The 15584-nt window shown below is 41.6% G+C and overlaps 1 protein-coding gene across 1 annotated transcript in view; it reads left to right on the top strand.

The window, feature by feature from the left end:
- The first annotated feature begins 1552 nt into the window (after positions 1-1552).
- Positions 1553-15584, top strand: part of mgat5 (alpha-1,6-mannosylglycoprotein 6-beta-N-acetylglucosaminyltransferase) — a 121433-nt gene continuing 107401 nt past the window's right edge. Inside the window, exon 1 of the mRNA XM_072671111.1 lies at positions 1553-1692. The gene's annotated coding sequence lies outside the window, so the exon portion shown is untranslated. The remainder of the gene's footprint in view (positions 1693-15584) is intronic.

The raw sequence follows: 15584 nt of genomic DNA, 5'->3' as shown, positions 1-15584 counted from the left end.
GAAAGCTGAGGCTGAGTGGTGAGTTCTGGCTCACCAAGACTGCACAGTTGAAGACTGGACAGACAGAGCCTGGTCTGCTGAATCTGGATTTCTGCTGAGACACACAGCTGGTAGAGTCAGAATTTGACACCAACAGCACGAATCCACAGACCCAGCCTGCCTTGTGTCAACAGTCCAGGCTGGTGGAGGTGGTGTAATGGTGTTGGATGCTTTGGGCCTGTCAATACTAGTCAGTCATCACTTGAAGGCCGCATTTTTGCTGACCATGACCACTGATTTTTTTGTGCCCTAATACATTTTTAGGATGTCAAAAAAAATGCAAAATGCACTGATCCAGGGAAGCGCAGATTTTTTCACAGTGGTGGTGATGGGACATCTGAGAAGCTATCACAGAAAGATATGTGCGTCAATCTGTGGGATTCTGCTTCAGTCACGAGTCATTTGACGACTTCCCGACTCTGATTTCTAGCCATACTGTGACCCCCAGAATCCAGAGCGCTGTGTGTCTTCACAAACAGACTGAAATGAGTGGCCTGTTTGACTTGCGCTAGGTATTTACACAAGCTGTCATGCCCCACCTCCATCTATTTGGTGAGAGAACGGGAGGTGTGTACTCCCATTTTTGTTTGCAGGTAAACAAGCCATTGTAGAATGCCAACTAGCGATACATTGCAGTGAGCAAGGCCAATTGTGCTCTCTCTGGCTCAGGCTGCTGAAGACAGGCCTCAGGTCATGGTGGTAGCGCCTTAATCCAAGACGTTGAACATTTTCTAAAGCAATAAAATACAGGTATTATGCAGAAAAATGCAGAAAGCGCCAGACGAACATTTTAATATAAAAATGTTGAACCTTGAACTGTGTTTCCAGTACGTTTAGTAGCTAACCACCTGTAGCCACTGGTACTGATTTTTATACATGCTGCTGGGGGTCCTCAATAATAGTCTTGCATTTTTGCACACAGTTAATAAGAAAAGTGAATGTATTCTTTGTGAATTTGCACTGCTGTGGCCGTTGTAGAATTGCGTTGTGATTTTTATAGTGTGCAGCAGATGGCGACAAACACGAGCACTTCGCTTACATGCAAAAGCATTAATGGCTTAGGGCTCATCGTATTATGTCGTTGGAGTTGAAAAACGTGCACAGGCTTGCATGTGTTTACACGCATTAAAGGTTTACGATTTAAATATATATGTAGAAGGTCATAAATCACTAGTTTTTAAACTCAATTGTGGCTCCTTTCATACAACGTATTTAAAATATTAATACAACGACTAATTAAAAATTATTTCGCTATAATACGATGTGTTATTCCATTTAGGCTGGGTATTGCGCAAAGAAAGATTTTTTTTTTATTTCCCTTTGTTCAATAAGAGCTTTACTTATAATTTCCGATATCCCGTTTTATTGAGGAAAAAAAATTAAATAAGTAAATTGTGAAATAGCTACCCCCTTTGGCAATACCCAGCTTTTGTTCCGTTGCTCGTGCGAGCAGTGAACATGCACACGCTCCCTAACTTCCTGCGTGTGTCGATGGTTAAATGTGGAGAGAGAGAGAGAGAGAGAGAGAGAGGCAGGCAGGTTACACGACTGGGTCCGTTGAAAGACACACAGGTTATTTCTTCCGACAGGAGCTTGGTTTCAAAGCGAAGAGGCCTTGACATCGCACAGGAATAGGATAAGCAGCCCAAATCGGTAAGCGTCGTCCTTTTCGCCGTGTTCAGTATTAAACAGCCGCGGCGCAGTCCCCGCTGCGGTCCACTGCGGTTGTGCTAGCTGGCGTTATCGCTAGCTAGTAGGGGGCGAACAGCAAAGCCAAGCGCCGCCAGCCAGTCCGGCTGAATTCGCGTCAGCTAGCTTCTAATTTCCTCTAGAAACCGGAGAGCTCGGCTCGGCACACATGAACGGCGCTAGCTGTATTGCGACCGTCTGGCAGACTAGCCGACATCCACCTCTGAACAGCAGCCTCTCTCTCCGCGGCGGTGAGAGTCAGGACCGCGGTCTCTATGAAGTGCCTCTTTGTCGTTGACGTTTCTGTTTACCACCAGGCGCGGAGCTCGCCTAATTCCCCCACACCGCTGGAGGCTAGCTAGCGACCCATTCATCACGTCCTGGCTTATGAAGTTGTTGAATGTTGGCTGTTAGTTAGTTAGCTAGATTTAATGCTTGGAAGCGTTGCTTCGTGATGGAGAGCAGACATTGCGAGGCTCGTTAAAGGTAGCTAGCTAGGTCAGTCAGTCAGTCAGTCAGGCAGTCAGTATGGGTGGTCGGTTAACTCGCGTAGCCACACTTACTATAGATACCGTCCTTGTATTGCTGTGTAGTCTCGGGGAAGGTTAATGAGCCTAACGTTGGCCTTACTGGCAGTTGGGCTGAAGTGCCAATCCCACTTCCTCTACAGGAAGGCTAATGGGCGAGCACACGCTCTCAGCCGCAGTTTTAAACGTGGACGCTGTCAGCAGAAGGGCTCTGCTGACAGTGACTGACCACAGAGGTCCACAGCTAGCTACCGAGTCTGAGGAAGTGTCTGTTCTGTGAGGACAGGGCTGTTGACATATGTCTTAGGTCGGTAGTTTGGGACTCGCTCACTCACTCGCTCACTCACTCACTCGCAGCTAACGTCAGTTTCAGTGTCCTTTAGGGAGTCGCCGTGTGGAGGGTGAGCTCGGACTAGTGCGGTCAGCCGGTGTTTCTGCTCGTCCACTCTTCAGATGGCCTTTTTACAGGCTCTTTGGAGTCTGAGGGGGAGGTTTAACATGGATCAGCCATGTGATTTTAAAGGGGAAGTCCACAGATTGCTCAAAAAAGCAGAATGCCTCGATGCTCCAGATGTAAACACAGCCAGCCGGGGTGGTTTGAGGGAAGTAAACTGGCTGACAGTGAACCTAGCCTGCCTACTGGTCTAGATTTCTATGTAGTGATGATGATGATGATGATGATGATGATAGTGAACCTTTAAAAATGTCTAAGTCCAAGACGATGTCTCAAGACGTTTGAGATGTAGGTTACATTAAACATGATCATGAGCGAGCATTTCACTGATCGCGTTTGTTTACATTAACAGATGAATTATGCAGAAGTCTTCTACTGAAGTCTCAGCCCAGTCTCAGCCGTAGAGACGTATTGCAGATAGAATGGGGCTCTCTAGGGCAGGTAAACACAAACCTCTTGGCACCATGATTAATGCGTGGCAGGAGTGGGCTAGAGAGGAAAAAAGCCCCCCAACATTGAGCTGTGGAGAAGTGGAACTGTGTTCTCTGGAATGATGAATGATGGTGCTCCATCCAGTCCGTTTTTTTTGGATGAGTTAGCAAGTCGGGATGAGGTGAGGTGGTGAACAGTAACGGAACAGTTTAAAGTCTGCAGTTCATGGTTTAGAGGCTGAATGCGACTGAAATGTGCTTCAGGCGTTTACTTGGACATTTATTGCTTTTAGAAGATGCTCTTATCCAGAGCGAGTGCTTTGCTGTTTACTTCGAAAATCTCCCTAGATAGTGTGAACTGGCCGGACGTTTAGAGACAGCCACATTAGTTTAGATACCTGCGAACAAAAAGATGCCAAAGAAAGAAGTCTAAGTAGGCTTCCGAAGACAGCAAGCGACCCTGCCGTTCCAAAACCCAGGGGACGTTCGTTCAACTGCCTTGGTGCCAGGGCCGATACTTGTGTTCCACACATGGCGGGTCAACCCGAGCCATACCTGGAGCTCGAAGGGCTGTTATTACGGAGGGGCTTTGTGGTTGGTAGAATTGTGAATCTACAGGGAACCAGTGAAGAGGACCGGTGAACACAGCAGAGGCGTCTGCAGCAGGGCTGAAGTTAGAAGCACTCGAGGCAAGTCATGCTGCCACGTTCTGGATCTGTTGCTAAGACCTGGTGGTACGCCTTGGAAGACCAACCAGGAGGGAGTTGCGGTAGCCAAGCCTTAAAATGATGAGGGACTGAACAAGCACCTGGGTGGGCTCTCTGGAGAGAATAGGGGAGTACTGCGTGGCTTTGTTTTAAACTAGCGCTAAACAGTGTGTTCAGTTGGAAGGAGGAAGTGGTTAAGACAACCAGAGCAAAGCGCATCACAGAAACACAACACACAATACTAACTGAACTGGACTACATGATGGCAGGAGTGGCTGCAGTGATGGCTTGGAGCAGCATTGAATGGGCATTTTTTGCATTGTAATGTAATTTTTCTTGCAGCTTATATTTTCTTTCAACAGCCCTAGTTTGCTCCTTGGTAACATTCCCAGGAGCAATCTGGTGCCGTTAATAATTTAGCATAATAACACATTAACTCTACCAGCACTAATCAAGTAATCCAGTAACAGAGTAACATCGCTGAACATTTTGCTTTCACGCAACAACCCTTTCTCCTTTTGTGTTGTTTTTAATGCTGAATGGACCAATAGAAATGCTTGCCACTTGCCACTGACCACAACAACAGTCCAAAATTGACTAAAATGTGCAGCATATGATCTGACCGGTGCCTGTTCTGAAAGCCACAGTGCCGGAGTGGCTGCCCTGTGCTTTCACTGGTGCTGTATTCTTTCTCTAATACGTGCTCACTCTGCTCTCAGTGGAAGGCCTGTGGTGCGATTTCAGCAGCGCTTTATTCTGCCAGTAATGTGTGTTCGCTCGGCTCTCAGCAGAAGGCCAATTGTGCTGGTTGGTACCTCTGTACACACTGTGCACGCTGTAGCAGCAGATACCCCGCTCTACCTCTGGTGGAGCCCTTCTTTAAACGGGTGTGGCGGTTGTATCGGCTGTTTACCAGTCAGTATCCGCGTCTACGTCCTGCCAATAAAGCTATTATACTTTATAATCAGATAGACTTAGCATATGGACTGCTATATTGGTGGCCCCCGGCTTTGTAGTTGTACTACAACAACACGGGCAGAACTAACTTGACAGAAAAAAAATGGAAAGTGTACCATCGTAGGGGTGTAATGATACGCTCAGCCCATAATTCGATTCCATTCACTCTGCTGGGTTGTGTCTGTGTTGCTGCAGAATCTAGCAGTGTAGACCAGAGCCGGCAGGCAGGATGTGAACATGCTGGAGCGGATCGTTGATCAGTGCTGGTTGTTCACACACTTTAGATATTGTAATAATGATGGTTTGTATTGCAATATTGCACTTTTGCTGCAGAAAAGGCAATAACTTCTATATGTTTTGGTTCTAGCCACTTATAACTGTAGAACCTACAATAAACCTTGAAGAATGGGTGTAGTGATCTAGCCAATATAATATATACATAATTGTGTATGACTGTAATACTACTACCACTAACAATAATAATGATAATAATATTATTATTATTATTATTTACTAGCCATATTAGTAGGCAGACAGAGGGGTACAGCCGTGCCCCTCTACATTCTGTGTGAGGCCAGAGTGGTAGTCTAGAAATGCCCCTGGTTTAAACTCAATAACCTCTGAAAAATGTATAGGTCCATAGTACATAGTACTGCAGTTGTTTCTCAGCATTTTCAGGTTATTCACCCCTCTAAATTCTGCCGATGCTCATTTTTAGTAAACGTTTTTGTGGCTGTTTCAAGCATGAACACCAGTGTTGCTTGTGTTAGAAACATGGTATTTGTTTCGTAGTATTTACCAGTACTGCTGCTGTAGTTGATTGCCGGCCTGATACAATATCCGATATCAATTTTTCTAATTATATGATAATAGTTGGTTCTTATGTTCATGTTGATTGGCCGGCAGAAGTTTCTAATGTTGTTGTTGCGACAGTTTGTTGTCTTCTAAGTACATGAGTCGGCTATGCTCATAAAACTTGGCTTGAGCCGGGCGAGTACTGGGATTCCCCCTGCTCTTCTGTGGGACTGGGAATGGTATTGAATGTTGATACCTTAGCATTGTACTGAAGTTCTGAATGCTAGTATTGTTGCAGCACTACTGTAGAATTGGTGTTTGACACAGAGCTTTAACTCCAGGTGCATGTTCCACTGCATGCTTTGGTGGGCAGAAGAGCCTCCAGGGAAGCTAATCTCTCTTTGCCTCAGTGCGTACAGGATAGAGGTTGACGTTGGCCATGCTACCTGATTGTGGACCTGTGTAGAAATGCTGCAAGTAAACTGATACCTGTAATGAGAAGTGTGCGATATGACTGTTGCCATGGTATACTTTTCACAATATATGATGGATATCTGGAAGGGTGGGTCATGGGCGGTGTGGTGGCCCACTAAGGTCCCCTTATGGAGGGATAAATCTTGCTTGGGGGGGGGGTGCTTAAGCTCTAACCATGTTTGTGACAGAACTTTAAACCTACTAAAAAGTGTGTTGGTGACTATTTCAGTAAAGGCTGCACAGTATATCGCTTCAGCTTCGCCATCGCAATGTAGGCATTTGCAATAGAGGGCTTTACTTTTTTATTGGTTATATTTATTAATGTCATTGTTAAAAAGTGGGCCACTAGAATCCTTGAAATCTAACCAGCTCATAAAAGGTTAAAATCTTTGTTCATATCCTATGTTCTATGTCAGTGTTTTTTCTTGTTCAGTACTAGTAATAAAGAAGTAAAGAAGAGTCAGGCCATATCATGGGATAGATTTAGCCATTTTTATTGCTCTCACTGTAATTGTTCTGCTGCCTTCTGTTTTTTCTATTCCCAGGGGCCATGTCTGCAGCGTGGGTTAGTGGGTGATAGTTTAGAGGAAGTTCAGTATGTCTTTATAGAAATGCTGGGAATTATGTTGCCACTTACTAAAACAGAGTCTTTAGAAGAGAGCTGAGTGAGTGGATAGCATTAGTTTTATCTGTATTTAGAAATGAAATACGGTCATGTGTAATGTAGAAAGTTTGTAGACTGGAAAGTAGCAGTGTCCAGTAAAATGACTGTAAACTGTCAACGTACCCTGCTATCTCAAATGGTTTGAAACATTACTGATTTAAGGATACCGTTATTATTCGCTTTAGTCAACATCAAAATGTTAAGCATCTTTTAACTTGCTTGTAGTTTTAGTGTCTCTAAACTCTTAAGTTGAAATAACTAGCACCTTTCCTCATTGCCTCTACGTAATCGCTCCAGTCCGGTTGACCTCATTCAAAGCTACAAAATAAAAAAACAATTAGGGCTCGGTTGCAAAACAGATTTTTTTAAGTTTCTAAAGACTCAAGACATCGAAAGAATGAGGTCATCTGAGATCACCACAAAACAAAAAGGTGGTTTATTGCATAAGTTTTGAAGGCATACCACAGCAGCACTTGCACAATGCATGAGCCCCTAAAGAAAACGCACAGGGGCCATTCTAGACAGAAATGACAAAACTACCGCAACTGTTAGCTATTCATGTTTAAGGCTGGTTTCACCCGCAATTACATCAATTTGGCCTCACGTCCGCAGTAGGTTTTTTATTAACCATTGGTAGGCAAGCTTAAATAAATCCCTTGTTTGCTATATATATATATATATATATATAGTTTGTCTGCCTACTACCTTACAATTTCCAGAAAATATATGACTCAGAGAAAACATTAAGGCTAGAATATGGGCTTTTGCGTTAACAGATGACCGTGCCAGTGTGTGTTCGTGCTCTTTGTGTTTGACTGGATATAAACCTTATCTAATGACTCTATTCTGCCATTATGTTAAGTAGAGCTGAGGAGTATGACCGTATCGTGATCAATTTTGTTATTATTGTACACAATATGCTTCTGTGAGTGTATTGTGGATATTGTCAATGCTCAAAAGAGCACTGATTAACTTCATGTTTTGTTACAGAGAGTGTAATCAGTCTTATTTCATTCAATTGAGTGAAGCGTATTTTGAGTAAATAGCATTTGTTTTTTCATTTACACTGTTGGTGCACTTTGTCTATGTCACAAAACAATGTGATAAATATCACATATTGTAAAAAATGTCTTTAAATATTGTGATAGAAAATTTTTCCATATCGCCCAGCTCTAATGTTAAGTACATTTCTTTGTGTAAGGAATGGCATAGGTACAGTAGATCACATACACTTTGATGAGGGGTATGAATACCTTACTGCACTGCTGGATGTTATGCTGAAGTTCTTGTTTTAAACCTACAGCATTGCACTTAGTATATAAACCTTTATTTATGTTTAATTAAAGAATTTTAAATGCTCGATTTAACTTCTCTGAGGGAATGCATATGTTCTCGACTAATCGACTAATTGATAGGTTAAATGATAGAACTATTTTTCTATCAGCCCTAGACAGAAATAGTTTTGTAACAAAGTTCAACGTTCTAACTTCACAAGCGTCCATAAACTTGCCACAATGACTTGCCTTACTTTTGGCTACTCCCTGACAGATGGGAGGGAAGCTTAGCTTGTCTTAGCCAATCCCACGGAAAAGCCGCTGCAGCACAAATTGCTGAAAACACCTTTACTCTACTTTTTAAAGCATAGTCAGCTAGAATTTCAACTGTGTTTAATTAGCAGTGTCTCACACACTTGCGGTTTTGAAATATATATATATATGTATGAGAGAGAGAGATGTGCAAGTTTTAGGACTGTGTAAAAGTTCACATGAAAAAGATCACTGAAACTGTAATATTTGAATAAGTGCAAAAATTCAAAAAGTCATAGTTTTCCACTGTGTTCGTTAAAACCTCTCCAGAGCTCTCCTCATAGGAGTCTAGTATTGTTTTAGGTTTGGTAAGTCAGTGCTTAATGATGGTAAATCAGGTGGGCTGGTGATGTAATTGAACAAATTCATGCTGGCTAGGCTAAGGGGCGTCCAGAAGAAAACCTGCAACCATGCTTTGTTCTGTAAACCAGCTGACAAGCTCTTAACTACGTTCTTTAGTATGAGACGTCTGTTCTCATGTGGTCTGGAGCTTTTTTACAGTAAAGTCTTCTTGCTCTCTGCACAGAGCTGTATTTATAGGTGTACTGTAAATGAATCTGGAACACTGTACACATTCAACCTTAGATGTCTGAGGCAAGTGAACAGTACATTCAGTAAAACTTCTTAAAAAGAAAGAAAGTAAATAAACCCAGTTAGCCGACTGACCGAATCCCAGTCGCCCAAACCCGCTACAGCTGAGACGTCGGCTAGTCGGAACCGTCGCCCAGTCTCTCTGCATCTTGGGGCTGTCCCGGTTTCGACTGCATGCATTGACCCTGCACTTGGCTGCTGTGGTCGAATACCATTTTGATGTCAATATTATAAAAGCTCTTTATTTGATTGGGCTGCCAGTGAGCCGACCCAAGGGGGTTGAGTCATTTCCAGGGCTGAAATGCTTGTGCTCTGTTGAGGCCGGGCTCCCCCGAGAGCAGTTCAGAAAGCAGTCCCTGATCAATGCTCCGGGAAAATGGAGATTGATCAAGGACCTTAGTTAAGTGACCACCTCTGTGTCTACATGTGTGGTAATGATCACTCTTGCCAATTAAGTCATTCAGTATGAGCCGGTGTTTTAATAGGCTAATGAATGCGACCAGTTTCGATGTTAAGAACCTAAAAATGCAGAGGGCCGATAATATCTGCTAGTAAATATTCCAGCACTGGGATGAGAAGTTTCAATAATTTCATTCTAAACTGATTTACTTTGTTGGTAGCAGCTTTTTAAATGACAGTTGTCTTTAATATCTTACAGTTTACTCTGCTGGACCTATCATTTATATCATTTATTTATTTTTTAAGCCCTATAGTTGGATTCATTTGCTTTTGGATTTTCCTGAACACAGCATTGTCTAACAATTTTAGTGTTGTCTGGATTCACATCTCTGTTCTTTCAAATATTTTTTGGCTGCTTGTATTTGTAGTGTTTTTCGCCCATACGAGACCTGTCACAGGGTAAAGTTGTGGAATGAAAGGAAGGAAAGCTGTATCAAGCAAGTACGAATGTGTAGTTCAAATAATAAAATAAGGTGGTAAACACTGAAATGAGGGATGATTATTGTTATTAAATTCTTATTATTTTCTTGTTTTTTTGCAACTGATGAAATACAATTAAATGTTTATTACATTTAAATTTATTTAGCACTGTTATTGCCTGCACTGTTTATTGTATGTGTATTAATTAATTAATAAATACATTCAGTTATGCTGTAGATTTCTGAACTTTTTTGACTTGAGTTTTTAGAAAGGAACATGGTTCAGTATGTCAGAAAATCACATTTAACTGCACTACTCTATATGTAGCATAATCTTTTATATTATATATTTAATTTTTATATATTATTATCTACCAGTGGTCTTAGATTTGGATTTCATCATTTAAGAAGGAAGAAACATTTAGAAAAGACGACAGTAGCAGAGTTTAGGCAGAGTTTAGAATTTAGAATTTTAACATTTTAACATTTACTCTCATGCACCCTGCTAGAAATGTGAAAGTACAGGGTTTTCACCACCTTCCCAAAACTGCCCTGAAGCATATGCTAGATTTGTTGACTGATCAGTTACAAGCTAAATCGCCAATCTGGTGTTATTATATAATGTTTATATCATGTAACTTGAGTGACTAGAATTGACAGTAATGTCGTAAAGCTGTGATTTTGTCATGTGAATTGTTAAGATAACTATTTTAAGCTGGCAGAATGTTGAGCTGAGACCTGTGAGTTTAACTACCTTACCCGGCTTAAAAAAACTACAGTTCTTGTCTCAGCTCTGGGTAAAGTTTTGCATTTTCTCACTAAGACAGACGGACGGAAGTCTTTCTCTCAAGCATCCAGTTTCACAGCATCCCCTGGTCTACTTATAGAATGTCGCTCCACCGCAACCGGACTGACGGGGCTGCCTGCACCTGTGCACCGGCATTTTTTCTAAATCGGCCCATGCCGATTATCTCAAAATGGCATTAATCAACTAGATTAATCTTTCTATCAATAGCTATATTAGCTAGGTAAAACAGGTAGGCAAAATAAGCTGAAGCTTCAGTCTACACCTTTTCGTTCAGTATGTGTTTAGGTTAGTTTGTTATGCCAATTAATGTAAGACTCATTGTTTTTACTGATGATCTGCGTTTATAGAAGGTAAGAGGTACCTGCTGGGCCTAGGCTGTAGTATTTTCCCCATCGCAGACCCTTGTGTCTCCAGCCGAAGCAATAGCGCTTTCCTGTGTCAGGCCGTGATTTGGTGGTTTTGTCCACTTAGCAGCATGAGAAAGCTCTTGAGTTCCCAGAGGAAGACTCTTGTCTGAGTGAAAGCAGCTTTCTGACCGTGGCCTGTCAGTTATCAGTTAAATCACTTTAACAGCATTTGCTGATTGAATTGCGATTATTGCAGCAGCAGTCATAGCCTCTGTGCCAGACAGCCCACATTTATAATATAAAAAAAAAACCCAGATAAAGTTGCCTTTGATGTTCTGTGACATCCACACTAGCCTGTGTCCTAATGTGTCACCACTCCTTTGCCGAGATTGTGAGATTGGCCATAGCTAATGATTGACGCAGCATGTGAAATTGTTCTTTCCTGTGCAACAAGGAAGGCTGTGTTGAGGCAAATGAGATAAAAATATTTATATTTATATATATATATATATATATAAAAAGAAAGAGGTCTGGAGGTTTAGAGGTCTGAAAATGCTCACGTAGCTTCCTGGCCTTCTAAAACACATCAGCAAATGTCAAGATGTTGAGTTGTGCTGGTTCTACCTGTTTTGTGCTTGTTAAAAAAACGTTGGTAAAAAAACAAGTTTGCCCATGATGAACTTCTGTACATCTACAGGTGGCATGTTCTGCCTGTTTGGCCTGAATGTAAAGCCATGTAGTCTGACTTGAGTACTCACAAGTTACCTGACTAAGTAGCAGTTTGCATTTACAGAGTCAGTATTTTACATTGCCTCACTCACTCACTTCTCTTACAGTTCAAAGCAGAACCAAATGAATACACCATGTATATGCATTTGTCTACTTCATAGTATTTTTGACAAAGTCTATGTAATGGTCTCTTCAATCCACGTATCATTTATTCTTTTCAAATTTTGAAAATGGAGAGGAAAAAACAAAAGCATCAGTGGCCCTGATTCACCAATAGCTTCTTAAGAATTGTCCTAAATTTGTTTTTGAGAGACATCCTAACAAAAACGTGAAATAGAGGTTAGCTTAGTCGATTAATCCACGACCAACTTGGTTGGCGTCTAATCAAATAGTTGATTAGTTGGTGAGAGTGGAGAGCGGAGTTATTTTAGCGTGAGGCGTGGGAGTCTCACACGAGATGAACAGTTAGTACTAAAAATGTCGGCACACAGCTGCAGGCAGCCCCGTTAGTGTGGTTGCGGTGAACTGACATTCTACAGGTAGACACTTGGTCGTAACCCAGAGGTGTTATTAATGAGGAGACTGGTCACTGGTTGAAATATAAACGGAAGTTCTAGTGACGCTCACCTTGTTTATGAATAAAGCCCCACCCTCCAACAAAAATGACAACTGATAATAGTCAGGTTCTTCCCGATATTGTAGTTTCCTTTATATGTATGTCATATTTCATGTTATTCTGTATGTATGTTCTTTCCGTTACTGTTTGCGTTTGAGAAGGTGCATGATCCCAGTTTAGACTTCACACAGGCAGTAAAGTAGCCATATTTCCTATGAATGACTGCTACTTTAGCCCATTAGAGCTCATAGTAGGGGGGGTACAGCCATGGTGTCGATCCCAAATTACTTATTATTATTGTTAATCATGTAAATGATTGGAAGGTGACCTGAAATTATTATTACTACTATTATTATTATTATTATTATTGTTGTTGTTGTTGTTGTTGTTGTTGTTGTTAATAGCACCAGCCTGAAATCCTTGAGTCACTGCAAGCGCAAGCAAAAAACGCTTGCCTACCGAACATGTGTGCACGTGTATATACCGATAGTCTCGCCTGTAAAATAATTTATTATTTAGCCTGAGTGCGTTTCCATGGTTTTCATTGGGTTATGTAAGGATCTGAAGGAAAAGGCGCTCTTCGGCTCTCTCTCCCGGAGAGATTATTCCAGTCCAGTTGAATGTGGCCTATTTCAGGCACTAAGTGCCCTGAATGTAACATTTCAGCCTGCAACATTTCAGCCTGCCGCCTCCCCATAGAATATTTCCTGTAAGCCAGCCTTTTCTCAGCCCTCAAACCAACACTGGTATTTCATCACGATTTGCTTTCATTAGTGTGTCTAATGTTGTGGAATTTATATTCCAGGATAATTGCTAGTTCAGTGGTTTGAAAATATGTCGCTGAGGTTTTTTTGGCTCCTCCTCTGATCCGTGTACCTTGATGTTGAGCGTCGTTCAATACCAGTCCAAACCGATCTGCTTAATACTAAGGTAAAATCACCTTCTGGACTGGTTTATTAAAATCCCTAGCTAATTTGGATTCTTTGGATTCTTATTAATGTGATCATTCAGCTCCCAGTTACTTTAAAACGCTGCAGTGACATCACTTTTTATAACGATGAACATGGATTGTGTGTACGCTGATGTAAGATTTATGGTAGCACATGACAAAACTAAATCATCAACTCGACCTGCATTTCTCTCAGCGGCTGGACATGCACAGAAATTTCACCCTCCTCCTGCCTCAGTCGGGTCGCCGATCATACGGACTCTCCTCGCCTCTGACGTCTGTTCTCGCTTTCATTGCAGAAATTTTAGTAAAAGTAAACAACCGCTGTTTTGCTTCAACTGCAACTTAATGCGCTTGGGTTTCAGTCACTGGCGTTCGTAATATGCTGAGAGCAAACACGGCGGCATTAAGACCTTGACTTGCTGCAGAAGCATAAATCGCACTTTACTGTTGCACTGCTCTGTACATAGCTTCTCTTGTCGCCTTTGTGCATTCTATATTGTTTGTTTTATTATTGTTTCAATGGGAATTTTTTTTTATTTTTTTACATGGTATCAAAATCTGTAAAGGTTTTAGCATGATGGCGACAACAAGCATTTTTGTGTATCCATTATTTTTGGTGGTGCTTATACATTTTGCCATTTCTGTCCTTAAAAACAAACCCTATTCATTCCCACTTCCTGTGTAATGTCAGCAGTATCCGTTCACATTCACAGCTTGGGCTGTGTGTATGAAAATATTGATATATCGAAATATCACAGTATTATTGAAATTAAATGTATTTGCACAATGCAGCTTTACAGGAATCCAGTAATAGGACAGGAGATCAACAAAACAACAAAACTCAGAGCTGGAGGACGAGACCAAGACCCCACTGCCACTTTTTTAACCTAGTAAAGCCATAAATGAGCAACTTCTCTTGATCTTTTTTGAGGTTCTTCACGCTCAACACAACACGTCGGTTGTTGTGTTGAAGGTCAAGCCTGTGTTCAGTGCGTGTTCCTCTTGGCCCATGAAGCACAAGGGTTGTTCTTTGCTTGGCCATGTGATTGAAGACCACTTACAGGATGACTCAAAGTGAATGTATTATGATGCTCTGGAAAACAGTGACCCACTTCCACTGTAGTGATAGAGAGAGAGCAAGAGAGAATGCCCTTCTCCTCTTTCTGCCATTGTCCCCTGTGAAGGTGCTGTCATTCTTGACCTGAATGCAGAGCGAGGAGCTCTGTTGGACCTCCATTGTTTTCCCCGTTCACACTGTACCGGCTAATCGCAAGTGGCATTGTTCATAAAAGTGTGCCATCTGACCTGCTTCTGTACAATAGGCCTAGTGTCATTACAGCATGGACAAATGCAAAGTATCACACACAGTGGGGCGAGAGTAATCGACTGACTGAGCACTTGTTGCATAACCTTATATCACTTCTAAAATACTGCTTGGAATTGTGAAAAATGCCTGAATCTGAGTTGAAGATCATAGATTGCAAGGGTTCTCGAGCTTCCTTTCTTTTGGTCTGGTCTTGAAGTGGGCTGGGGCTTAGTGTGAGTGACCAGATTAAGGGGCCAGCCACAGACTAATTGTTTCTGTGTGATGTGTAAGGGCAGGCAGTTATCAAAGCCAGGAGGTAACACAGACAATGTTATAGATTTTTTTTTTTAAATGAATAGATTAATGGACAGATTTAAAACTTTGTGGCAGACAGTGCTTCTTGTGGTGCTGTGTTTTAACTGTTGTGATGAATATTTTGGATCTTGAAATTGTTTTTAGATATTGTGACTGCAATATCCCAGCTCTGTTTTGGTTCAAATAAAGTGTTTCACGGTGTGTTACATCAGTAGACCAAACTTATTATTCAACTATTCAGATATAAACAGAGAATAACAAAACAGATAGTCTCAGGCCTGAAATCTGATTGGCTGAGCTTCGTTCAAACCCCCTCACACTATCTGAATTCCATATTAATGCTCGTCACTGTTTTAACCCCGGTCATTGAGCTGCAGCTTGCTATTCCTGTTACAAATGGAAACTTAGGAGGTAAATAGTGTCTGACTTTTCCTGTTAGACTTCTTAATGTTGACTACCAAAGTTTACTCTGACTAGTGGAGGAATGGTTACTGTGCATATTGTTCAAATATGTCATTTGTTAGTTAAATGTTTTTTTTCCCCACCGTTTAATTCAGTTCTCTCAGAACTGTGATATCAGGACACAAATAAATCGCTAAAGATTGTGCGGTTAAGCTAATGCGACTAAGTCAGCTTCTTTCAAAATGAGGGAAAATCTTAACTAAAAAACCTCGAATACACACCAACATATTTTGTTTAATGGGCCGGCTACGCCACAT

Source organism: Salminus brasiliensis, chromosome 25 (assembly GCF_030463535.1).
Source record: "Salminus brasiliensis chromosome 25, fSalBra1.hap2, whole genome shotgun sequence".
Lineage (NCBI taxonomy): Eukaryota > Metazoa > Chordata > Actinopteri > Characiformes > Bryconidae > Salminus > Salminus brasiliensis.
Note: the sequence above shows the minus strand (reverse complement) of the source record. Positions and strands in the feature narration are given on the sequence as shown.